Source organism: Panulirus ornatus, chromosome 20 (assembly GCF_036320965.1).
Source record: "Panulirus ornatus isolate Po-2019 chromosome 20, ASM3632096v1, whole genome shotgun sequence".
Classification (NCBI taxonomy): domain Eukaryota; kingdom Metazoa; phylum Arthropoda; class Malacostraca; order Decapoda; family Palinuridae; genus Panulirus; species Panulirus ornatus.
This window is the reverse complement of record NC_092243.1, coordinates 73852737-73878424: the sequence shown is the minus strand read 5'-3', so window position 1 is coordinate 73878424 and position 25688 is coordinate 73852737. Positions and strand designations below refer to the sequence as shown.

Here is a 25688-nt window from a genome sequence, read left to right as displayed (position 1 = left end):
GCAGACTTCTTCCTAAACAGTATTCAACCATGTTTACACAAAGCAGATATCACCACCTCACTGCAAAATTTCGAGATGGCAGTTGAGAGCATGCCTGTGCACTCAGCCTCTGGCCTGGCCTCTTGGAACTTAATTTTCATACAAAAATACAAGACGTTTTTAGCACGAGCACTAAATATAATTTGAAGGAAAAAGTCTAGAGTCTAGCATCATTCCCAAAAGTCTGAAACTGACACATTTCCCATTTCCCCACTTTACAAAGATGGAAGCAAAGCAGGTCTAGAAAAATATTGACCAATTGCATTAACATCACACATCAGTAAAATATTTGAAAGAGTTCTAAGAGGTAAGCTGATGGAATTTTTGAAGATAAACAATATACTTAATCAGGAAAACATGGTTTCCAGGCAGGAAGATCTTACTTCTTTCATTTGCTTGACCATTGTGACAGGATTATTGAAGCTCTTGAGAACAAGGGAAATGCTGATGTGATTTACATAGATTTTGCAAAAATGTTTGACAAATGGAGCCATAGTATCATAGCACATAAAAGTGAAAGATGGGAATAACTGCAAAAATTGGGAGATGAATATACAACTTTTTATCTAACATATCACAGCCTGTAGTTGTAAACCATGCAATCTCTAGTGCCTCCTCAGTAGAAAACTCATTTCCCCAAGGAACTACACTTGCGCCCCTCCTGTTTGATTTCATTTTCCCCATACTGGAGGAGTTAGAATTGAGCTCCATTGAAAAGCAAGTTGTTCTCAGTTGCCCAGAGAAAGGCTTTGTTTGTCTTTATAGCCTTTCAGCATCTTCTATTAATGTGATTTTCACACTTGTATCATCTGCAAAAGATTGTATGGAACTGTGGCTTGAGTTTGCAAAAATCTCAGATATAAGACTGAGAAACAAGAAGGTTGCAAGTACAGTTCCTTGGGGGATTGAGCTCTTTACTATAAAGGCACTGGATATTACATGGTTTACAAGTGTGCATTGTGGTCTGTTAGTTAAGAAGTTGTATATACATCCCCCAGTTTTCCAGTTCTTCCCATCTTTCTCATTTTATGTACCATAATACCATGGTCACATTTATCAAATGCCTTTGCAAAGTCTGAGTAAATCATGTAAGCATTTTTTTGTTTTTCAGAAATTCAACAGTCCTATCATAATGGTCAAGCTGCTGAGGTAGGCATGATCTTCCTACCCTGAAGCCATAATGTCCTGGGCTATGAAGCTTGTTCACTTCCATAGATAAGTTCAAGAGTGCACTGGACAAGTACATACAAAGTGTTGCATACCAACAAGGCTGCAGGGGCTATGTAGGCCTAGGGTTGAGGCTTCCAAAAGCTTGGTCGACCAATGACCAAATCCAGCAGCATGGGCTGCTGGGGTGAAGACCCCTGAAGAGTTCATCAGGTATACATAGTTGTAAACCATGCCACCCTCAGTGCCTCTTTGGTAAGAAGCTCATTCCCCTAAGGGACTGTACTTGCATCCCTCCTGTTTCTCATTCTTATATCAGACATTGATGGAAACACGAGCCATATTTTCATATCAGTCTTTGCAGGTGATCGAAGAATAGTTAGATAATAGAAGAATATGTATGTAGATCAGATCAATAAAGGATGATGAAAGGCTACAAAGAGACTTAAATGAAGTCTTTACCAAGGCCAACAAGAACAACATACTTTTCAATGGGGATGAGCTTCAACTCCTTCAGTATGGGGAAAATAAAGAAATCAAAAACAGTGGTCTTCTCTCTGATCACCAGTATGGCTTCCCTAAGGCAGGATCCACTGGTGATATTCTTTCTTATCTTATTAATGTTTGGTCATCATCCCTAAGTTTTTTGAGGAATCTTTTGTAGTTGCCCCTTATTTATTGAAAGCTTCTGATGGCATTGCATTGTGGTCTCAACTCTGAGCTCCCCTCTTTTGGCGTGTTTTTCTTGCTTTGCTCCCTCACATCTAGCTTCCCTTCTGGCTGAGTTATCGCATGGTTTTGATGAATCAGCCTCTCCCCCTTTCTCCATCAGCAATAGTGTCCCTTAAGGCTCTGTCCTTTTTGCTACACTTTTTTTCCTTTTTACCAATGATTTCCTTTTTTATGCAAATTATTAAATGCGTTGATATGCTGATGACTCAACATTGCATTCCTTCATGTCCTTTAATTCTGCTTCTCTCACTTGATATGCATTTTGTTTTGACACAGCAGCCTCACTTAGCTCAGACTTGGACAAGGTATCTTATTGGGTAGATGAAATCTGTTAAGATCAGTGTCTCCAAGACCCAGTTTCTGCCTGTCTCTCTATCAAAAATTCCTTACAACTTTCCTTTCTCCTTTGATGGTTCTGCAATGCTGTCTCTTAACTCAGTGAACATACATTACTGTAACATCCACACTGTCTTAGAAAGCCCACATTACAGGAATGGCTAAGACTGCCATTAAGAAATTGGAAGTCCTGTTTAGATGAAATTTTCTCAGAACAGTTGCTACATATATACAGAGGATTGATCCATCCTTGTATGGAGTACTGCTTATACATATGGGGTGGTTCTATCTCTTGCCACTTTACTTGACAAAAGAGTTGAATCAAAAGCAGTTCGACTTATCAGCTCTCCCAGACAAACTTCAAAACTTTACCCACTTGCCCCACACCACATTGTTAGTTCAAATTCCCTCTTCTGTTGGTAACACTATGGATTTTACTCCCAGGAGCTGTCTTTTCATATGCCCCACCACTAGCTAGACCATGCAGTACCTGTAAAGCTGCTGCATCACATGATTAGTATGTGGCTGTTGGCAGCTCATTGCTAGGTCATTTTGATAGTTGTTTCTTTCTGACACCTCAAAGTTTTGGAATTCTATACCCTCTCATATCTACCCTAATAACTATGACATGGCACTTTTTAAACCATAGCCTTTTCACTTCCTCCAAAAGTCATAAATACTCTCTCTTGTATCTCCTTGTTCTCTTTTATTAACCTCTCCATTTTTTGATTAAGTCCTTGCCTTGATGTGGACTTTTGTAGTTGACTGGGGCCTCCAATGTAAAACAGAAAAATACTTGATACCCCGCATTAGCAAGGTAGCGCCAGGAACAGACAAAGAAAAGTTGCAATTGCTCACTGCCTTCTCTAGCTGTTATGTGTAATGCACTGAAATTAAAGCTTCCTATTCTCAACCAGGCCCACAGACCTACCATTGGGTTACCCATGACTCCTCACTTTCCTTGGTTCAATCCATTGACAGCACTTTAAGCTTTGTATACTACATCATTCCAATTCATTCTTTACCATGCATATCTTTTACCCTCATGCATGTTCAGGCTGCAAGCACTCAAAATCTTTTTTTTACTCTATTCTTCCAACTCGTGTGTGGTCACCTTTTCTCCTTGTGTCTCTCTTAGGACACAAAAGTTTCTGGTTATTCAGTTACTTCTTAAACATATTAGATGATTATGCAGGGGTTATGTTCTGCAAAAACCTTGCACAGAGAGAAATTACATAAAGCAAACCATGCAGAGAAAAATGGATGTGTCCACCAGCTTCGTGGTCAGCACTGAAGGATTCTCCCATTAGCTTCACCTTAAGTAGCTTTTGATGTCAAATAATCTTATCCAGCCATTTTTTACATGCTTGAAACGGCTCTGGCTCACTACATTGCCTTCTTTACACTAAGGCTCATACATTTTCAGAGATTTAGACCTGAGCTGAAGGTTACTAGAGCTGCTTTTCTTTTTTGTGCCATGCTGTATGTATAGCGAGAGCATTTTCTTTAATTCTCCGTGGGTGTGTTTCTAACCTATATGGTTACTTTGTCTGATAGTGGAGTAGAGTGGATCTCAACACTGAATTTTCTTCTGCATTCTTCTTTATGTTGCAGATTGTAAATTCACTCAAGTTATAAGCATTCCAAGTGCTGACTTTCCATGACCAGCACCAGCACATCCTAGAGACTGAGTGTCAATGAATATTGTCTATTTTGTTTGTTTTCCTGGCACTACCTTGCTGAAGCAGGGAGTAGCAATGCTGTTTCCTGTTGGACAGAGTTACCCCAGGAATGGATGAAGGCAAGCAAGTATGAATATGTACATGTGTATACATGTATATGTTTGTGTATATATAAGTATATATGTTGGTATGTATATGTATATGTATGTATATGTACATGTATGGGCATCTATGTATATATGTGTATATATGAGTGGATGGGCCATTCTTCATCTGTTTCCTGGCGCTACTTTGCTGATGCCGAAAACAGCCATCAAGTATGATGAATATAAAAGTAAGTGGCAGGAGGTGAAGAGAAAGGGTTGAAAAAGAGGGCAAATGAGAGTTGGGGTTAGATAGTATCATTAAACTTTAGGGAGAATAAAAGGATATTTTGGAAGGAGGTAAAAAATGTGCGTAAGACTAGAGAACAAATGGGAACATTGGTGAAGGGGGTAAGTGGGGAAGTAATAACAAGTAGTGATGAAGAGAGAAGATGGAGTGAGTATTTTGAAGGTTTGTTGAATGTGTTTGATGATAGAGTGGCAGATATAGGGTGTTTTGGTTGGGGTGGAGTGCAAAGTGAGAGGGTCAGGGATAATCGTTTGGTTAAGAGAAAAGAGGTAGTGAAAGCTTTGTGGAAGATGAAATCTGGTAAGATGGCAGGTTTGGATGGTATTGCAGTAGAATTTATTAAAAAACGGGATGGCTGTTGTTGATTGGTTGGTAAGGATATTCAGTGTATGTATGGACCATGGTAAAGTGCCTGAAGATTGATGGAATGCATGCATAGTGCCAGTGCAGAGGGGATTAAGGTGAGTGTTCAAACTACAGAGGCATAAGTTTGTTGAGTATTCTTGGGAGATTATGAGGGAGGGTTTTGGTTGAGAGGGTGAGGGCATGTACAGAGCATCAGATTGGGGAAGAGCAGTGTGGTTTCAGAAGTGGTTGAGGATGTGTGGATCAGGTGTTTGCTTTGAAGAATGTGTGTGAGAGATATTTAGAAAATAGATGGATTTGCACTTAGGGTTTATGGATAAGGAGAAGGTGTATGATAGGGTTGACAGAGATGGTTTATGGAAGGTCATAAGAGTATATGGTGTTGGAGGTAAGTTGCTAGAAGCAGTGAAAAGTTTTTACCAAGGATGTAAGGCATGTGTATGAGTAGGAATAGGGGAGAGTGTTTGGTTGCCAGTGAATGAAGGTCTGCGGCAGGGGTGTGTGAAATCCCCATGGTTGTTTAATTTGTTTATGGATGGGATGGTTAGGGAGGTAAATACAAGAGTTTTGGGAGAGGGGCAAGTATGCAGGCTCTTGTGGATGAGAGGGCTTGGGAAGTGAGTCAGTTGTTGTTCACTGATGATACAGCTCTAGTGGCTGATTTGAGTGAGAAACTGCAGAAGTTGGTGACTGAGTTTGGAAAAGTTGTGAAAGGAGAAAGTTGAGAGTAAATATGAATAAGAGCAAGGTTATTAGGTTCATTAGGGTTGAGGGACAAGTTAATTAGAATGTAAGTTTGAATGGAGAAAAATTGGAGGAAGTGAAGTGTTTTAGGTATCTAGGAGTGGACTTAGCAGTGAATGGAACCATGAAAGTGGAAGGGAATTGCAGGGTGGGGGAGGAGATGAAAGTTCTGGGAGCAATGAAGAATGTGTGGAAGGAGAGAATGTTATCTCAGAGAGCAAAACTGGGTATGTTTGAAGGAATAGTAGTTCCAACAATGTTATTTGGTTGCGAGGCATGGGCTATAGATAGGGTTGTATGGAGGACGTTGGATGTGTTGGAAATGAAATGTTTGAGGACAACATGTGGTGTTAGGTGGTTTGATTGAGTAAGTAATGAAAGGGTAAGAGAGATGTGAGGAAATGAAAAGAGTATGGTTGAGAGAGCAGAAGAGAGTGTGTCGAAATAATTTTGACTTATGGAAGGAATGAGTGAGGAAAGGTTGACAAAGAGGATATATGTGTCAGAGGTGGAGGGAAGAAGGAGGAGTGGGAGACCAAATTGGAGGTGAAAGGATAGAGTGAAAAAAATTTGAGCATTTAGGGCCTAAGCATACAGGAGGGTTAGAGGCATGCAAGGAATGGACTGAATTGGGATGATGTGGTGTACCAGGGTTGACGTGCTGTCAATGGACAGAACCAGGACATTTGAAATGTCATTGGGGCCTGGATGTGGATAGGGAGCAGTGTTTTTGGTGCATTACACATGACAGCTTGAGACTGAGTGTGAATGATTGTGGCATTTTTTTGTCTGTTTCCTGGCGCTACCTCGCTGTAGCGGGGGCTAGTGATGCTATTTCCTGTGTGATGGGGTAGCGACAGGAATGGATGAAGGCAAGCAAGTATGAATACGTACATGTCTATATATGTTTATGTCTGTGTTTGTGTATATATATGTTGATGTGTATATGTATGTATATGTGCTTGTATGGGCATTTATGTATATATATATTTTTTTTTTTTTTTTTTTTATACTTTGTCGCTGTCTCCCGCGTTTGCGAGGTAGCGCAAGGAAACAGACGAAAGAAATGGCCCAACCCTCCCCATACACATGTACATACACACGTCCACACACGCAAATATACATACCTACACAGCTTTCCATGGCTTACCCCGGACGCTTCACATACCTTGATTCAATCCACTGACAGCACGTCAACCCCTGTATACCACATCGCTCCAATTCACTCTATTCCTTGCCCTCCTTTCACCCTCCTGCATGTTCAGGCCCCGATCACACAAAATCCTCTTCACTCCATCTTTCCACCTCCAATTTGGTCTCCCTCTTCTCCTCGTTCCCTCCACCTCCGACACATATATCCTCTTGGTCAATCTTTCCTCACTCATTCTCTCCATGTGCCCAAACCACTTCAAAACACCCTCTTCTGCTCTCTCAACCACGCTCTTTTTATTTCCACACATCTCTCTCACCCTTACGTTACTTACTCGATCAAACCACCTCACACCACACATTGTCCTCAAACATCTCATTTCCAGCACGTCCATCCTCCTGCGCACAACTCTATCCATAGCCCACGCCTCGCAACCATACAACATTGTTGGAACTACTATTCCTTCAAACATACCCATTTTTGCTTTCCGGGATAATGTTCTCGACTTCCACACATTTTTCAAGGCTCCCAAAATTTTCACCCCCTCCCCCACCCTATGATCCACTTCCGCTTCCATGGTTCCATCCGCTGACAGATCCACTCCCAGATATCTAAAACACTTCACTTCCTCCAGTTTTTCTCCATTCAAACTCACCTCCCAATTGACTTGACCCTCAACCCTACTGTACCTAATAACCTTGCTCTTATTCACATTTACTCTTAACTTTCTTCTTCCACACACTTTACCAAACTCCGTCACCAGCTTCTGCAGTTTCTCACATGAATCCGCCACCAGCGCTGTATCATCAGCGAACAACAACTGACTCACTTCCCAAGTTCTCTCATCCCCAACAGACTTCATACTTGCCCCTCTTTCCAAGACTCTTGCATTTACCTCCCTAACAACCCCATCCATAAACAAATTAAACAACCATGGAGACATCACACACCCCTGCCGCAAACCTACATTCACTGAGAACCAATCACTTTCCTCTCTTCCTACACGTACACATGCCTTACATCCTCGATAAAAACTTTTCACTGCTTCTAACAACTTGCCTCCCACACCATATATTCTTAATACCTTCCACAGAGCATCTCTATCAACTCTATCATATGCCTTCTCCAGATCCATAAATGCTACATACAAATCCATTTGCTTTTCTAAGTATTTCTCACATACATTCTTCAAAGCAAACACCTGATCCACACATCCTCTCCCACTTCTGAAACCACACTGCTCTTCCCCAATCTGATGCTCTGTACATGCCTTCACCCTCTCAATCAATACCCTCCCATATAATTTACCAGGAATACTCAACAAACTTATACCTCTGTAATTTGAGCACTCACTCTTATCCCCTTTGCCTTTGTACAATGGCACTATGCACGCATTCCGCCAATCCTCAGGCACCTCACCATGAGTCAAACATACATTAAATAACCTTACCAACCAGTCAACAATACAGTCACCCCCTTTTTTAATAAATTCCACTGCAATACCATCCAAACCTGCTGCCTTGCCGGCTTTCATCTTCCGCAAAGCTTTTACTACCTCTTCTCTGTTTACCAAATCATTTTCCCTAATCATTTTTTTTTTTTTTTTATACTTTGTCGCTGTCTCCCGCGTTTGCGAGGTAGCGCAAGGAAACAGACGAAAGAAATGGCCCAACCCCCCCCCCATACACATGTACATACACACGTCCACACACGCAAATATACATACCTACACAGCTTTCCATGGTTTACCCCAGACGCTTCACATGCCTTGATTCAATCCACTGACAGCACGTCAACCCCTGTATACCACATCGCTCCAATTCACTCTATTCCTTGCCCTCCTTTCACCCTCCTGCATGTTCAGGCCCCGATTACACAAAATCTTTTTCACTCCATCTTTCCACCTCCAATTTGGTCTCCCTCTTCTCCTCGTTCCCTCCACCTCCGACACATATATTCTGTGAGAAACTGCAGAAGCTGGTGACTGAGTTTGGTAAAGTGTGTGGAAGAAGGAAGTTAAGAGTAAATGTGAATAAGAGCAAGGTTATTAGGTACAGTAGGGTTGAGGGTCAGGTCAATTGGGAGGTGAGTTTGAATGGAGAAAAACTGGAGGAAGTGAAGTGTTTTAGATATCTGGGAGTGGATCTGTCAGCGGATGGAACCATGGAAGCGGAAGTGGATCATAGGGTGGGGGAGGGGGCGAAAATTTTGGGAGCCTTGAAAAATGTGTGGAAGTCGAGAACATTATCTCGGAAAGCAAAAATGGGTATGTTTGAAGGAATAGTGGTTCCAACAATGTTGTATGGTTGCGAGGCGTGGGCTGTGGATAGAGTTGTGCGCAGGAGGATGGATGTGCTGGAAATGAGATGTTTGAGGAAAATGTGTGGTGTGAGGTGGTTTGATCGAGTAAGTAACGTAAGGGTAAGAGAGATGTGTGGAAATAAAAAGAGCGTGGTTGAGAGAGCAGAAGAGGGTGTTTTGAAATGGTTTGGGCACATGGAGAGAATGAGTGAGGAAAGATTGACCAAGAGGATATATGTGTCGGAGGTGGAGGGAACGAGGAGAAGAGGGAGACCAAATTGGAGGTGGAAAGATGGAGTGAAAAAGATTTTGTGTGATCGGGGCCTGAACATGCAGGAGGGTGAAAGGAGGGCAAGGAATAGAGTGAATTGGAGCGATGTGGTATACAGGGGATGACGTGCTGTCAGTGGATTGAATCAAGGCATGTGAAGCGTCTGGGGTAAACCATGGAAAGCTTGTGTAGGTATGTATATTTGCGTGTGTGGACGTGTGTATGTACATGTGTATGGGGGGGGGGGGTTGGGCCATTTCTTTCGTCTGTTTCCTTGCGCTACCTCGCAAACGCGGGAGACAGCGACAAAGTATAAAAAAAAAAAAAAAAAAAAAAAAATATATATATATATATATATATATATAGGGGATAGGGGAGAAAGAATACTTCCCACGTATTCCCTGCGTGTCGTAGAAGGCGACTAAAAGGGGAGGGAGCGGGGGGCTGGAAATCCTCCCCTCTCAATTTTTTTTAATTTTCCAAAAGAAGGAACAGAGAAGGGGGCCAGGTGAAGATATTCCCTCAGTGGCCCAGTTCTCTGTTCTTAACGCTACCTCGCTAACGCGGGAAATGGCGAATAGTTTGAAAAAAAATATATATATATATATATATATATATATATATATATATATATATATATATATATATATATATATATATATATGTGAGAAACTGCAGAAGCTGGTGACTGAGTTTGGAAAAGTGTGTGGAAGAAGAAAGTTAAGAGTAAATGTGAATAAGAGCAAGGTTATTAGGTACAGTAGGGTTGAGGGTCAAGTCAATTGGGAGGTGAGTTTGAATGGAGAAAAACTGGAGGAAGTGAAGTGTTTTAGATATCTGGGAGTGGATCTGGCAGCGGATGGAACCATGGAAGCGGAAGTGGATCATAGGGTGGGGGAGGGGGCGAAAATCCTGGGGGCCTTGAAGAATGTGTGGAAGTCGAGAACGTTATCTCGGAAAGCAAAAATGGGTATGTTTGAAGGAATAGTGGTTCCAACAATGTTGTATGGTTGCGAGGGGTGGGCTATGGATAGAGTTGTACGCAGGAGGATGGATGTGCTGGAAATGAGATGTTTGAGGACAATGTGTGGTGTGATGTGGTTTGATCGAGTGAGTAACGTAAGGGTAAGAGAGATATGTGGAAATAAAAAGAGCGTGGTTGAGAGAGCAGAAGAGGGTGTTTTGAAGTGGTTTGGGCACATGGAGAGGATGAGTGAGGAAAGATTGACCAAGAGGATATATGTGTCGGAGGTGGAGGGAACAAGGAGAAGAGGGAGACCAAATTGGAGGTGGAAAGATGGAGTGAAAAAGATTTTGTGTGATCGGGGCCTGAACATGCAGGAGGGTGAAAGGAGGGCAAGGAATAGAGTGAATTGGAGCGACGTGGTATACCGGGGTTGACGTGCTGTCAGTGGATTGAAGCAGGGCATGTGAAGCGTCTGGGGTAAACCATGGAAAGCTGTGTAGGTATGTATATTTGCGTGTGTGGACGTATGTATATACATGTGTATGGGGAGGGGGGTTGGGCCATTTCTTTCGTCTGTTTCCTTGCGCTACCTTGCAAACGCGGGAGACAGCGACAAAGTATAATAAAAAAAAAATAATATATATATACATATATATATATATATATATATATATATATATGGCGGATTCATGTGAGAAACTGCAGAAGCTGGTGACGGAGTTTGGTAAAGTGTGTGGAAGAAGAAAGTTAAGAGTAAATGTGAATAAGAGCAAGGTTATTAGGTACAGTAGGGTTGAGGGTCAAGTCAATTGGGAGGTGAGTTTGAATGGTGAAAAACTGGAGGAAGTGAAGTGTTTTAGATATCTGGGAGTGGATCTGTCAGCGGATGGAACCATGGAAGCGGAAATGGATCATAGGGTGGGGGAGGGGGCGAAAATTTTGGGAGCCTTGAAAAATGTGTGGAAGTCGAGAACATTATCCTGGAAAGCAAAAATGGGTATGTTTGAAGGAATAGTAGTTCCAACAATGTTGTATGGTTGCGAGGCGTGGGCTATGGATAGAGTTGTGCGCAGGAGGATGGATGTGCTGGAAATGAGATGTTTGAGGACAATGTGTGGTGTGAGGTGGTTTGATCGAGTAAGTAACGTAAGGGTAAGAGAGATGTGTGGAAATAAAAAGAGCCTTGGTTGAGAGAGCAGAAGAGGGTGTTTTAAAATGGTTTGGGCACATGGAGAGAATGAGTGAGGAAAGATTGACCAAGAGGATATATGTGTCGGAGGTGGAGGGAACGAGGAGAAGAGGGAGACCAAATTGGAGGTGGAAAGATGGAGTGAAAAAGATTTTGTGTGATCGGGGCCTGAACATGCAGGAGGGTGAAAGGAGGGCAAGGAATAGAGTGAATTGGAGCGATGTGGTATACAGGGGTTGACGTGCTGTCAGTGGATTGAATCAAGGCATGTGAAGCGTCCGGGGTAAACCATGGAAAGCTGTGTAGGTATGTATATTTGTGTGTGTGGACGTGTGTATGTACATGTGTATGGGGGGGGTTGGGCCATTTCTTTCGTCTGTTTCCTTCCGCTACCTCGCAAACGCGGGAGACAGCGACAAAGTATAAAAAAAAAAAAAAAATATATATATATATATATATATATATATATATATATATATATATATATATATATATATATATATATATATATCACATACATTCTTCAAAGCAAACACCTGATCCACACATCCTCTACCACTTCTGAAACCACACTGCTCTTCCCCAATCTGATGCTCTGTACATGCCTTCACCCTCTCAATCAATACCCTCCCATATAATTTACCAGGAATACTTAACAAACTTATACCTCTGTAATTTGAGCACTCACTCTTATCCCCTTTGCCTTTGTACAATGGCACTATGCAAGCATTCCGCCAATCCTTAGGCACCTCACCATGAATCATACATACATTAAATAACCTTACCAACCAGTCAACAATACAGTCACCCCGTTCTTTGATAAATTCCACTGCAATACCATCCAAACCTGCTGCCTTGCCGGCTTTTATCTTCCGTAAAGCTTTTACTACCTCTTCTCTATTTACCATATCATTTTGCCTAACCCTCTCACTTTGCACACCACCTCAACCAAAACACCCTATATCTGCCACTCTATCATCAAACACATTCAACAAACCTTCAAAATACTCATTCCATCTCCTTCTCACATCACCACCACTTGTTATCATCTCCCCATTAGCCCCCTTCACTGAAGTTCCCATTTGCTCCCTTGTCTTACGCATTTTATTTACCTCCTTCCAAAACATCTTTTTATTCTCCCTGAAATTTAATGATACTCTCTCACCCCAACTCTCATTTGCCCTCTTTTTCACCTCTTGCACCTTTCTCTTGACCTCCTGCCTCTTTCTTTTATACCTCTCCCACTCATTTGCATTTTTCCCCTGCAAAAATCGTCCAAATGCCTCTCTCTTCTCTTTCACTAATAATCATACTTCTTCATCCCACGACTCACTACCTTTTCTAATCAACCCACCTCCCACGCTTCTCATGCCACAAGCATCTTTTGCGCAAGCCATCACTGCTTCCCTAAATACATCCCAAATACAAATGGATTTGTATGTAGCATTTATGGATCTGGAGAAGGCATACGATAGAGTTGATAGAGATCCTCTGTGGAAGGTTTTAAGAATATATGGTGTGGGAGGCAAGTTGTTAGAAGCAGTGAAAAGTTTTTATCGAGGATGTAAGGCATGTGTACGTGTAGGAAGAGAGGAAAGTGATTGGTTTTCAATGAATGTAGGTTTGCGGCAGGGGTGTGTGATGTCTCCATGGTTGTTTAATTTGTTTATGGATGGGGTTGTTAGGGAGGTGAATGCAAGAGTTTTGTAAAGACGGGCAAGTATTCAGTCTGTTGTGGATGAGAGAGCTTGGGAAGTGAGTCAGTTGTTGTTCGCTGATGATACAGCGCTGGTGGCTGATACATGTAAGAAACTGCAGAAGCTGGTGACTGAGTTTGGTAAAGTGTGTGAAAGAAGAAAGTTAAGAGTAAATGTGAATAAGAGCAAGGTTATTAGGTACAGTAGGATTAAGGGTCAAGTCAATTGGGAGGTAAGTTTGAATGGAGAAAAACTGTAGGAAGTAAAGTGTTTTAGATATCTGGGAGTGGATATGGCAGCGGATGGAACCATGGAAGCGGAAGTGAATCATAGGGTGGGGGAGGGGGCAAAAATTCTTGGAGCCTTGAAGAATGTGTGGAAGTCGAGAACATTATCTCGGAAAGCAAAAATGGGTATGTTTGAAGGAATAGTGGTTCCAACAATGTTGTATGGTTGCGAGGCGTGGGCTATGGATAGAGTTGTGCGCAGGAGGGTGGATGTGCTGCAAATGAGATGTTTGAGGACAATATGTGGTGTGAGGTGGTTTGATCGAGTAAGTAATGTAAGGGTAAGAGAGATGTGTGGAAATAAAGAGCGTGGTTGAGAGAGCAGAAGAGGGTGTTTTGAAATGGTTTGGTCACATGGAGAGAATGAGTGAGGAAAGATTGACCAAGAGGATATATGTGTCAGAGGTGGAGGGAACGAGGAGAAGTGGGAGACCAAATTGGAGGTGGAAAGATGGAGTGAAAAAGATTTTGAGTGATCGGAGCCTGAACATGCAGGAGGGTGAAAGGCGTGCAAGGAATAGAGTGAATTGGAACGATGTGGTATACCGGGGTCGACGTGCTGTCAATGGATTGAACCAGGGCATGTGAAGCGTCTGGGGTAAACCATGGAAAGTTGTGTGGGGCCTGGATGTGGAAAGGGAGCTGTGGTTTCGGTGCATTATTACATGACAGCTAGAGACTGAGTGTGAACGATTGGGGCCTGTGGTGTCTTTTCCTAGCGCTACCTCGCACACATGAGGGGGGAGGGGGATGTTATTCCATGTATGGCGAGGTGGCGATGGGAACAAATAAAGGCAGACAGTATGAATTATGTACATGTGTATATATGTATATGTCTGTGTGTGTATATATATGTGTACATTGAGATGTATAGGTATGTATATTTGCGTGTGTGGACGTGTATGTATATACATGTGTATGTGGGCGGGTTGGGCCATTCTTTCGTCTGTTTCCTTGTGCTACCTCGCTAACGCGGGAGACAGCGACAAAGCAAAATAAAAAAATAATAAAAAAAAAATATATATATATATTTGTGTATATGATTGGATGAGCCGTTCTTCGTCAGTTTCCTGGTGCTACCTTGCTGATGTGGGAAATAGTACCAGGAAAACAGACAAAAAAGGCCACATTCATTTACACTCAGTCTGTCATGTGTAATGCACTGAAACCACAGCTCCCTATCCACATCCAGGCCCCAGGCTGCGTATGTGTATGTATATGTGTATATATTGATATGCGTGTGTGGACGTGTATGTATATACATGTGTATGGGGGTGGGTTGGGCCATTTCTTTCGTCTGTTTCCTTGCGCTACCTTGCAAACGCGGGAGACAGCGACAAAGCAAAATAAAATAAATAAATGATTGATATGTATATGTATCTATATGTACATGTATGAGCGAGTATGTAAATATGTGTGTATATGGGTGGATGGGTCTTTCTTTGTCTGTTTCCTGGTGCTGCCTCACTAGTGCGGGAAGCATTGGTCTTGTATAATGAATTATATGAGTAAATATTTTGTATAATGATCACATCATCATGGGAGATACAAGAATGAAATAGAAGACATAGTAACAGTCAGTTAATATATGCAAAAGAGACATATGCTAGGTAGGGCTTTGTTGAATATTCTTTCTGAATATGTAGATGATTATTAGTTGATGCTTTAGAAAGGAAGAACCAGATGTATGCTAGGTACGGCTTTGTTGAATATTCTTTCTGAATATGTAGATGATTATTAGTTGATGCTTCAGGAAAGAACCTACTGAAGAGAACTGGATTGAAAAAATGCCTGTAGATCATAGATGAAATACAATTTATTGTATTCACCACAAAAATGAGAATGTTTTTAACTGAAATACAATCAGTCACCTTGCCTTACTTACCTGAATTGCAAACATTTTACTTTACCACCCACATTTACTACATCATTCACTGAATAAGATGTACATTTTGAATTTAGATGACCACACTACACCCCCCTCCCTGTACTAGAAATGTTATAAACTGTACACAGTTTTACTGCCCATGTATGTGAGATATACTTAGAAAAGCAGATGGATTTGTATGTAGCATTTAAGGATCTGGATAAGGCATATGATAGGGTTGATAGAGATGCTTTGTAGAAGGTTTTAAGAGTATATGGTGTGGGAGGTAAGTTGCTAGAAGCAGTGGAAAGTTTTTACCAAGGATGTAAGGCATGTGTATGAGTTGGAAGAGGGGAAAGTGATTGGTTCCCAGTGAATGTCAGTTTGCAGCAGGGGTGTGTAATGTCTCCATGGTTGTTTAATTTGTTTATGAATGAGGTGGTTAGGAAGTTGAATGCAAGAGTTTTGGAGAGAGGGGCAAGTATGCAGACTGTTGTGGATGAGAGGGCTTGGGAAGTGAGTCAGTTGTTGTTTTCTGATGATACAGCACTGGTGGCTAATTTGGGTGAGAAACTGCAGAGGTTGGTGACTGAGTTTGGTAAAATGTGTGAAAGAATAAAGTTGAGAGTAAATGTGAATAAGAGCAAGGTTAGTAGGTTCAGTAGGGCTGAGGAACAAGTCAATTGGGAGGTAAGTTTGAATGGCAAAAATGGAGGAATTGATGTGTTTAAGATATCTGGGAGGATGGAACCATGGAAGAGGAAGAGGGTCACACATTGGGGGAGGGGGTGAATGTTCTGGAAGCGTTGAAGAATGTGTGGAAGGCGAGAACATTATCCTGGAGAGCAAAAATGGGTATATTTGAAGGAATAGTGGTTCCAACAATGATATATGGTTGCGAGGCATGGGCTATCATATGAGGAGTTCATTTGTATTAAGAGCATGTATTGTATACAGTCCAACTCCTCCATATGATCTTGTCACATGTACAGGTTGTAGTTTGGAATCCACACCCACTGTTCATATGGTCTTTGATGTGTGTTTCATTGTAGACTACAATAACTGCATTCGACTCATTTAGCAAGCCACTTATCAGTGGAATTTTATTTGTTTTATGTGATTTAAGTCCCTACATGTTGGCATATATGAAGGACATTACTTGGCTTGCGTCAGTGTTGTTGGGGTTGATTTGCTGTTGGGGTTGATTTGCTCTGTTGTGCTGAACTTGGCAGAGTGCTTTCAGTTCCCTCACCATCCTGCTCTGTTCTGCTGAACTTGGCAGAGTGCTTTCAGTTCCCACACCATCCTGAAGAGGGAAGTCAGTGTCATAGCCTCCTTTGGTCGTTCTTCCCTGCCTCTGTTTGGTCCTGTGTCTTTGACTAAAAAAGGACAGGCATTGTGATGGGCTTGAGGGAACACTATTCAAGGAAATCATTCCCAGTGCAAATACATTCTGTAATTGCATGTTCCAAATGTAATATATCTTTGACCTTTTGTATCACCATTGGTGTTAGCAATGACATACTTTACTATTTGTACCTGTGTCCTGTTCCAAATATATACTGCTACTCAGTGTAAATGTGATTTGTTTATGTATATATTAAAAGTGGTTTAAAAAGAAAAGGTATACACATATATGAATGTCTGGGATTTAGGATGATTGGGCATTATTAGATTATGTAGTGAGACATATTTGTGCAAAAGGAGAGACTCTTAGACTCGGTGTCTAGAAAAGGAGGCCAGTAGACTCCATGCCCAGATAAGGAGGCCTGTGGACTCAGTGTCCAGACAAGGAAGCCAGTGGTTTCCATGTCCAGAGAAGGACAAATGACTCCATGCATTTAAGCTTTGCTGCAAGTAAATGCTGGCTTGACTTTGGATGTTTCATTTAGTTTGAAGGGAGGGTTTTATGTAGAATACAATCTCATCAAAGAACTTGTTGCAAAGGAGTCCATGGAACTCGTATATTTTATACCAGATGTGGTGCTCTGAGTATGTATTTCTTATGTAAACTTGCTTTGTTTCACACAAATGTCATTAATATCTTTCCTCCGTTTTGATGCAACAAGGACCCTATAGGATCTCTCAGTTCTCTGGTGTTGATGTATTGTACACTGTGCTTGCCTCCAACCAACCCCTAGCCATGTACCCTTCATCTATACTATATTTGTAATGCTTTGTATAAGACTGGCAAATAAAGATATGAAATTGAATAAGTTTTATGCTCTAATTCCCACACGAATTTATTAGAAAGTGTTCAGAGATCTCTCACAGCCCAAGTTATTGAGTTAAAGGAACTGAAGTACTAGGAACAGCTGAAATCACCTAGGCTTTACTCTGTGGAGGGCAGGTGGGAGCATTGTTTCTTTGTAAATTATTTCTGCTAAACTCCTAGGGTACCCTGCATACCTAGGGTCCCAAGTCTCCTCTACACATTTCCTCCATTTATTAGAAACACCATTGGAGGCATGGTTGGGAAATTTAAGAGGGCCTTGGATAAGTATTTGTTAAGAGTACCAGACTATCCAGGCTGTGGTGGCTATGTGGACCTGTGGCCTGTGGCTTCCTTCAACTTGGTTGACCAGTGACCCAATTCGGAAACCGAGATCCAGCCTAGGCTGTAAGTTAGAAGCCACCCAAAGGCTTCTTCGAAGCAGCTTCACTCCAAATTCCAAGGATGTAGTAGATACCAAAGTTTGTGCCTATATTTAAGCCCTAAACCCCTGGAGATGATTCCCTTTCCCTTATGTAAAACCTCAATAATTTAGAGATTTTCTTGTTTGATCAATTTCTTTCCCCATTTAAAAGATGATTGTATTACAATATAGAAAATCCATGTACAAATATGCTTGGGCCACTAGTGTCCATCTGAGAGTGGATGCAATCTTGGAGTACTTGACCAGAGTTGAGTACTAAAGACAGGCTGTTGACAGATGTTAGATACTTATGACATGGTTGCCACCTGGATTATCATATCATTTCTTTGTTTTCTATGCCTGTACTTTGTCTTATTGACTCCTTCTTCTTGTCATCAAAGAATGAACTGTTTTCATTTATAAAGCTTGTGGTTCATTAAAATGTTTCATTATAACAGCAAATAGAAATTTGTATAGAAATATCTGGTGATGTTTACTTGGCATTATTGCTTAATTTCATGTTGTCATCTGGGAACTTAAGCCATGCTTACTGAAATACATCCACACCCATTTCTATGTTTATTTATTTTGTGTGCATTTCTCTCTTTAGACAATATAATCTGTGAACATAATTTATTCCCATAGTAATACTGTGAGATGCATAATGATGTGTAATAACAAGGAGACAGTAGAATAAAAGAAAAGATTAATTTCTACAGTTTAACTTTTCATGGCACTAATTCTCTTATGAATAGAATACCGGTGTGTTCTAACACAACTTACATAAGGCACACAATTATACAGAATTAAAATATGTTTAAAGATCTTTCACAGCTTATATTAAAATGAGGTTAAGGAAGTAAATCCCTGGGAATTATTAAGATCCCTGAAACTTTACTCAGACAAGCATAGGCAGGAGAGGTATATCATCATTTAGAAGGCATGGTGAATACCTGCTGAAGTCTTTAGGGGTATTCTACCCCTTCAGATACTTGGTTGGGTTGTTGGTTGCCCAAGCTGTTGGAAGCCACAGTCTGCTGGCCTATTAAGCCTCCAAAGCCTTGCTGGTCTAGTGCATTCTGTAATTACTATTTCAGGGCACTTGTAAACAGCTCCACTGTATATCCATTGATGTTTCTGACTGTTCAAAGTTAAGGTATGGAAGAGTCTTGGGCCCTGGATGTTTGCATTCTCTTTGTGTATTGCACTTTTAGATTTCAGAGGTTATTTATTCATATTTATTTATTATGCTTTGTCACCGTCTCCCACATTAGCGAGGTAGCGCAAGGAAACAGACAAAAGAATGGCCCAACCCACCCACATACACATGTATATACATACACGTCCATACACACACTTATACATACCTATACATTTCAATGTATACGTATATATATACACACACAGACATATATGTTGAAATTTCATAGGTAGTATTTGATAAAGTTTTTGATGCTTGTTGTGTCCAAAGAAAGTTATTTGCAAATGTAAGTTAGGGACCGTGCCTTCTAGGATTTTCCAAGTATGGATGATACCTTGTGGTCTTAGGGGATCCTCTACCCATACAGCCTGGGCTGGGTCATTGATCAGCCAAGTGTTGGAAACTGCAGCCCGGAGGCCCATGTAGTCTCCACAACCTAACTGGTCTATTACACTTTGTGAATAATTGTCAAGGACACATTGTAACTTCACTGTGTTGGTAGGGAGAAGGATGCAAATTCTACCTTTCAAAATTGTGCAGTCACTAAAGATTAAGTGCTGCCTGAACAGTTACTGTGTGAACCACCACATATCAGGGATGTTATCTAAACCTGGAAAATCCTAGACAGTTTGGTTCCCAATTTACATTTTGAAATAACATGCTACTGGTACAACAGGCATGGAAGACTTCGTGAAATACTACCTGTGAATCCAAAGGTGCTTTATGAACAGAAAGAGAAACTGCCTTAAACATTTGGGGCCTAAGACTTCAACTCCTTGCAATTTACCATCAGAAACAGCATGAGATACACAGAAGAGAAGTTCAAAGTGCACCAGACAAGTACCTATAAAGTGCACCAGAGCAGCTAGGCTGAAGGGGCTATGTGGGCCTGAGGTCTGCAGCTTCCAATAGCATGGATGACCAACAACCCAGCAGCCTGGAGGTATACAAGAGGTATCCCATGGTGTTTCTGATGATTGCAGGAAAGGTGTTGAGTTTTGGTCCCCAGATTATTTAGTTTTAAGAGTGCTTGATTAGTTTGGATAAATGTGCTCAAAAAGTTAGATTCAGTATCTTCTTGGCCTTATCATGATGGCTTTCTCATGATCTTGCATGCCTTTAACCTTTTTTTGGCACCACTTGGGTATCATGAACCCTGTGTAACAAATTTAGCCACACTCATGCTGATGAATGTACAAGAAGTACTTTGGAAGTACTTCAATCCTGCAAGCTCATACCTACTAATGAAGAGGATAAAACCTGGTCAGGTTTATCTTAACAAATCATGGCATCAACAAAAAGTGATAAGTGGACAAGTCAGATTCTGTAAGTGTTGTGAGAATGTTTCATTTTCTGTGTATACTAGTGACAAATTTTATGATGCTGCTTGTACTAGGTTGTAATGTTTATCATTTTTGATCATGCCCATCATGGAAAAGAACATGCCTTAGTTATATCTCCTACATATTGTACACTGTGGTTTGGACTTTGTTGATCAAAAAGTTAAATACACTCAAATCACTGAAAGCTGCTTGAAAATTCATTCATACAATACCTTGAGACCTGTCTTTCAGGGAACACATTTCCTTGGACAGCCTGACATTACGCTATGAAGTTAAGCTATTGACAACATACTGATATTGCTGAAACTGCAAAAATGAATAGAAGTACAAAATATGTACATCAGCTGATTGCTTGAATTTCAACCCTGAAGGCTCTGCATATTCATTTGTCAAAATGAGGTTGACTTTTGTGGGAGGTCCCAAAAATGTGGGGAGTCTGAGGCAAATGTTCCAAATGCCATGTTTGCAGCTCTGCTGGCCCTACAGTGTATTCCTCCTTATGTCACAGTTTAAACACACTGTAGTGTACATTTGCTATAATTTTCCAGTTTACAGTGATGTATATTCCATTATTTACATACGTTTTTATATTTCTATATAGATTTATTTACTTTACCTGTATAAACTTTACTTCCTTGGCAGTATACACCTAATATACTACCCTCCTTCGCATTTTGAATGACATCGATCAACTGAGTTGGAAAGTATAGGCAAAGTGTACTGATGAAAAAAAAATTGTTTTAATTTGATTATTGAGTGACTCACATGAATATACTGCTGTATTTAATGAAAATCATAGAAGACTAGATAGGAAAGTGAGTAAGACTTGTTAAGAATTGTTAAGCTGCAACCATTTTCATGTATTCAGTATAATTAGATAAAATCTTATAACTGTTTGATGAGATGTAGATAATGAAAATGACTGGATTACTCAAGACCAACTCAAGTTATTAAGAAGAGGAGGTTGTGTCTTGTTGGTCAGTTTTCCTTCTAATTTCCGTGTTGCTGTGATTAATTGACTATATAGAGGTCCCTTGAAGAGCCTTTGTTTAGAAAAACCATGGTGGATAAGTGCCTTAGGCTTATGGGAAGTAGGGAAACAGGGGGAGTTACCCATGAGAGGAATACTTTAGTATGTCCTGGAATGAACACTGAGGATTAAGAATTAACTTGTTACATATTAGAAACAACATGTTTATCCCTTAAAAGCATAAAGAAATGATATACATAACTAAAGAAAAGTAATGAAGAAATTATGCTGTGCAGTATGATGACAGTACATGATGCATGATGCTAGGTACTTGGCCTTAGTCCTACCACAAAGCAGCCAACTTGCAATGCTGCACAAAAGGTTTGCCTCATTTTTTATGTTTACACTGTTAACATATAAACAAAAAATACCTCCCAATAGACACTACACTATCACCACCTTTAAGACAATCAGTTTAATCCACTTTAGCCATGAATACATCACTCTTTGCCCTTCTTGGAATAGCACCACTCACATTACTAACTTTATGCTTCAAGGCCATATCTAAGGGCCCAGAGCAGAAATTAAGTTAAAGCTATTAAAAGTTTGCATTGCATCAAGATCATTGACAGAGCCTCATTCAGCAAGAGTCACAGGAAGCTAGAATGGCTCACTGAGTCCTAGGTGATGTAGTTATTTCATTTGTGCTTTGTTGTGCACATCACACCACTGTGCTGGATCCTGCCAGTCTTGGCCCAAAGTACCCTATAGCTGCCATGTTATTCTTACAATTTGTGTAAAAATTACTGCAGATACTCAAAATATTATGCTGTCGTTATTTAAGTGGTATATGCCATTATAAATACGTATACAAAAAAATGTGGTTACTCATACTGTGGTAAGCAAGAAACTAAGTTTAATCCCTTAGCTCTTCCTTAATACCATCTTTATGCAGAAAATAAAATGGGAGAATAATATTTCCAGTTTAATGAAGAAGTGTATTATATATTGATATCTTCTTAACAGAGAACTGTTATGAGTCTGCTCCACAGATAGAAAACCAATCTAAGAATAGTACTCTACAAAGAATTAATTTTCCCGTATTACATTAATGTAAAGAACACAAAAATATATAGAAATAAGGATTATTCAATGGAATGTAACAAAGAGGAAAGGATACTCTAATCTGAATTATTCAGATGACACTATTTAATGTCTGTTTATTCAAATAGGACTTCACGTATTAGCTTTTGGGTAAATGATCTCAAAAAATCAATGTATTAATAATTATGACAAGAGTGGTTCAAGTTATGCTTCTGTAACTCTTTAAGTTACTGTTTTTAGATTTTAGTACATTTAGAAAAGACCCTGTTAAATTTTTCATTCTTACCATTGGAAACCATTATGGTGAAATTATCAAAAGAATTAATGTTCAGTTTGCAACAGTGTCAGGTATACATTGGATTTCCCCTCCAGCAGTGTAATATATATACTTCTCACTGTGCAATCATGTTATAGTTCCCAGTGTGTTACATTATCTATGTACACCTATATACATTTTATGAATTTTTTCACATTAACTATACTGCACACATTTTCTTTATTGCTTGTGTAGCACTAAATTTTTGCACTACCTTTCATGGCATTTTGCTTGAATAATCTGTGGCTAAGATATATAGCAGCAAGACAGTATTTTCCTAGGAAGTATAGATGAAAAGATTTGCTGCCCAAATATCCCTGTGGGCACTTATAATCCAAGGAATTATGTATAACATAGCTGAAATAGAAATGAGATGCCATATATGATATGATCTTAGTGAATGGGTTAAGAAATAATAATTCTTAAGCTTCTTTATATTTAATTATTTAATGTAAAGGTGCACAATTATTACATGCATTCTCACAAGTTTTATAAACATTCTTTCCTCTTTGGGAATACCTGGTGAAGTCTTCAGGGATCTTCCATCCCCACAGACAGGGCTGGATCCAGATTGTTGGGTTGAGTTATTGATTGATCATCCTGTTAGAAGCTGCAGCCCACAGGCTCACATACCCTTCACAGCCCTGCTGGTCTGGTACTTGTCCTGGGCACTCTTTAACTTTTCTGTTGTGCATCCCATGGTGTTCGTGATGATAGCAGGCAAGGTGTCCAAGAGCCTTGGGTTCTGGATGTTTGTGCATATCGTACTTTTGGATTTCAGAGGTAGGATCTTACAAAGTTATCCATTCCTGTGATACTTGTAAGATGTTATGTCTGATTGCAGGCATAGATGATGATATACCACTCCCATCCATACTCCAGGGAGTATAGGGCTCAGAAATTTCAGCTGTTACTGGACCAGTGACTTAAGTCCTTTGCTACATGGTTATGGGCTGTGAAAGATCTTTGAACACTTTCTGATTCTGCAATTTTACCAGCCTTGCAGGGTGATGTTAGGATGCGACAGTATTCAGTTCATGAAAGAATTGATGCTTTAAATATCAACATTGGTGTTTTTTCTTGTCTTGAAAATCTGCTGGATCCAGCCTGCCATCCTTATGTATGAGGCAACCATAGTTTTATGTTAGTTGAGGTTTAGGTCATTATACATTATTGCTCTGAGGCCTTATTATTCAACTGGTTTATGACAGTACCTTTGTTTGTCTGATATTCTTTGTATTTTCCATTTCTTCATTTTTCCAAACTGGAGAAGTTGAAACTTATCTTCAGTGAAAAGCATGTTGCTCTTGTTTGCCTTGTTAAAGATTGTTTATGTCTCTTTGTAGCCTTTCAGCATTTTCTATTGATGTGATATTCATCTGCAAAGGATATGAAAGTGTGGCTTATGTTCACATCAGTGTCAGATATAAGAATGAAAAACAGGAGGGGGTGCAAGTACAGTTCCTTAGGGACTGATCTTTTTACTGTGGAAATACTGGAGATGGAATGGTTTGCTACTACTAGTTGTGTTCTGTTCATTAAGAATTTTTATTTACATCTCCCAATTTTTCAGGTTATTCCATCTTTTGCATTTTATGTGCTGGTCTTAAAGTCTGTGTAACTTTTATCTGCATTTTCCTTGTTTTACCGAGCTTCAGCAATCTTCCCATAGTGGTCAGGGGATTGAGAGTGATGGGATCATCCCACAATTGAAACCATATTGACCTGGGTTATGTAGATCGTATTATTCTCTAAATTCAGTTTGCCTCTTGGGACTCTTTCGAAGATTTTATAATGTGTGGTATTAATGCTACTGGTTAATTGTGTTTTGGGACTGTTTTGCTTCCACCTTTGTGGAGTGGGGTTATGTAAGTCAATTACAGATTTTGGAATGATGTCAGAATCTTGACTTTCTTTAGAGGATATTTTTCTGCAGAAGATATTTAGTGCTCCTGCTGGAAGTATTTTACATTTCTGTATGAAGACTAAGTTCCATGATTCTAGGCTTGGGGCTGAACGCATGGGCATTCTCTCGGTGGCCCCTCTAAAATCCAGTGTTGAGTTTGTGATGTCTGCTATGTGTAGCATAAGGGGATTACTGTTTCCGAGAAGTCTGTTGGGTCGTATCTTTAATGTGGTGTTTGGCTCACTTGGCAGTTATCTTTAAAGATACCCTCATCTGTCTTTAATGGGCCAATGGAATTTGTGGTCCTGGATTTGCATTTTGCATGAGGAAAAGCATTTTGGTAATGTCTTCTTTCATTATTGGCTTTTTCTTCATCTTTTTCCTGTGTTTCTTACGTTTTTAGTTTATGTTCTTTTTCAAACACATTTGCCATTTTCCACTTTAGTGAGGTAGCATCAGACACAGAGGACTGAGCTTTTATGTTTTATGTCCAATGATTCACTTGATGGATTTTCTTTCCTTACTGCATAAGTTGTGGCTTCCTTTTATTTACTTGTTGCATCTTTTGACTTCAATGGTAATGATCTTCTATACCTGCCATATCATCAGATAAGTGTTTTTGTGAGTTTAGGTTGGGAACCATGCCTTCTAGGAGTTTCCAAGTGAAAGTTATATGGCATAATCACTGGATGGCAGGAACTGTTGCTCATAGCACTAATCTCCAAACGGGGACTCAGATCTGTTCCAAAATAGAATCAAGCATTAGCATAGACATCACATTATTTGAGAGAGTCCTAAGGTTCAAGTTGATTGATTTTTTTAAGTAATCAACATAATGCAGGATATTTTGGTTTCAGGGCAGGAAGATTATACTTTGATCAGTTCTTGATCATTGTGATAAAACATAGAGGCACTGGAAAACATACAGACGTTGCAAAAGCCTTTGACAGTTGTGACCCTTTGTTGTATCACACTAAATATATAGAACTGAAATACTGCTACTGTAAAAGTGGGAACATGAATA

The 25688-nt window shown here is 40.1% G+C and overlaps 1 protein-coding gene across 33 annotated transcripts in view; it reads left to right on the top strand.

Moving 5' to 3' along the window:
• The window catches only part of LOC139756140 (uncharacterized), a 280133-nt gene that overhangs the window by 162475 nt on the left and 91970 nt on the right, over positions 1-25688 (top strand). Inside the window, exon 3 of one of the 33 annotated variants that reach the window (XM_071675261.1) lies at positions 1151-1419. The exons of the other annotated variants lie outside the window; for them this stretch is intronic. The gene's annotated coding sequence lies outside the window, so the exon portion shown is untranslated. The remainder of the gene's footprint in view (positions 1-1150; positions 1420-25688) is intronic. 33 annotated transcript variants of the gene reach the window in all.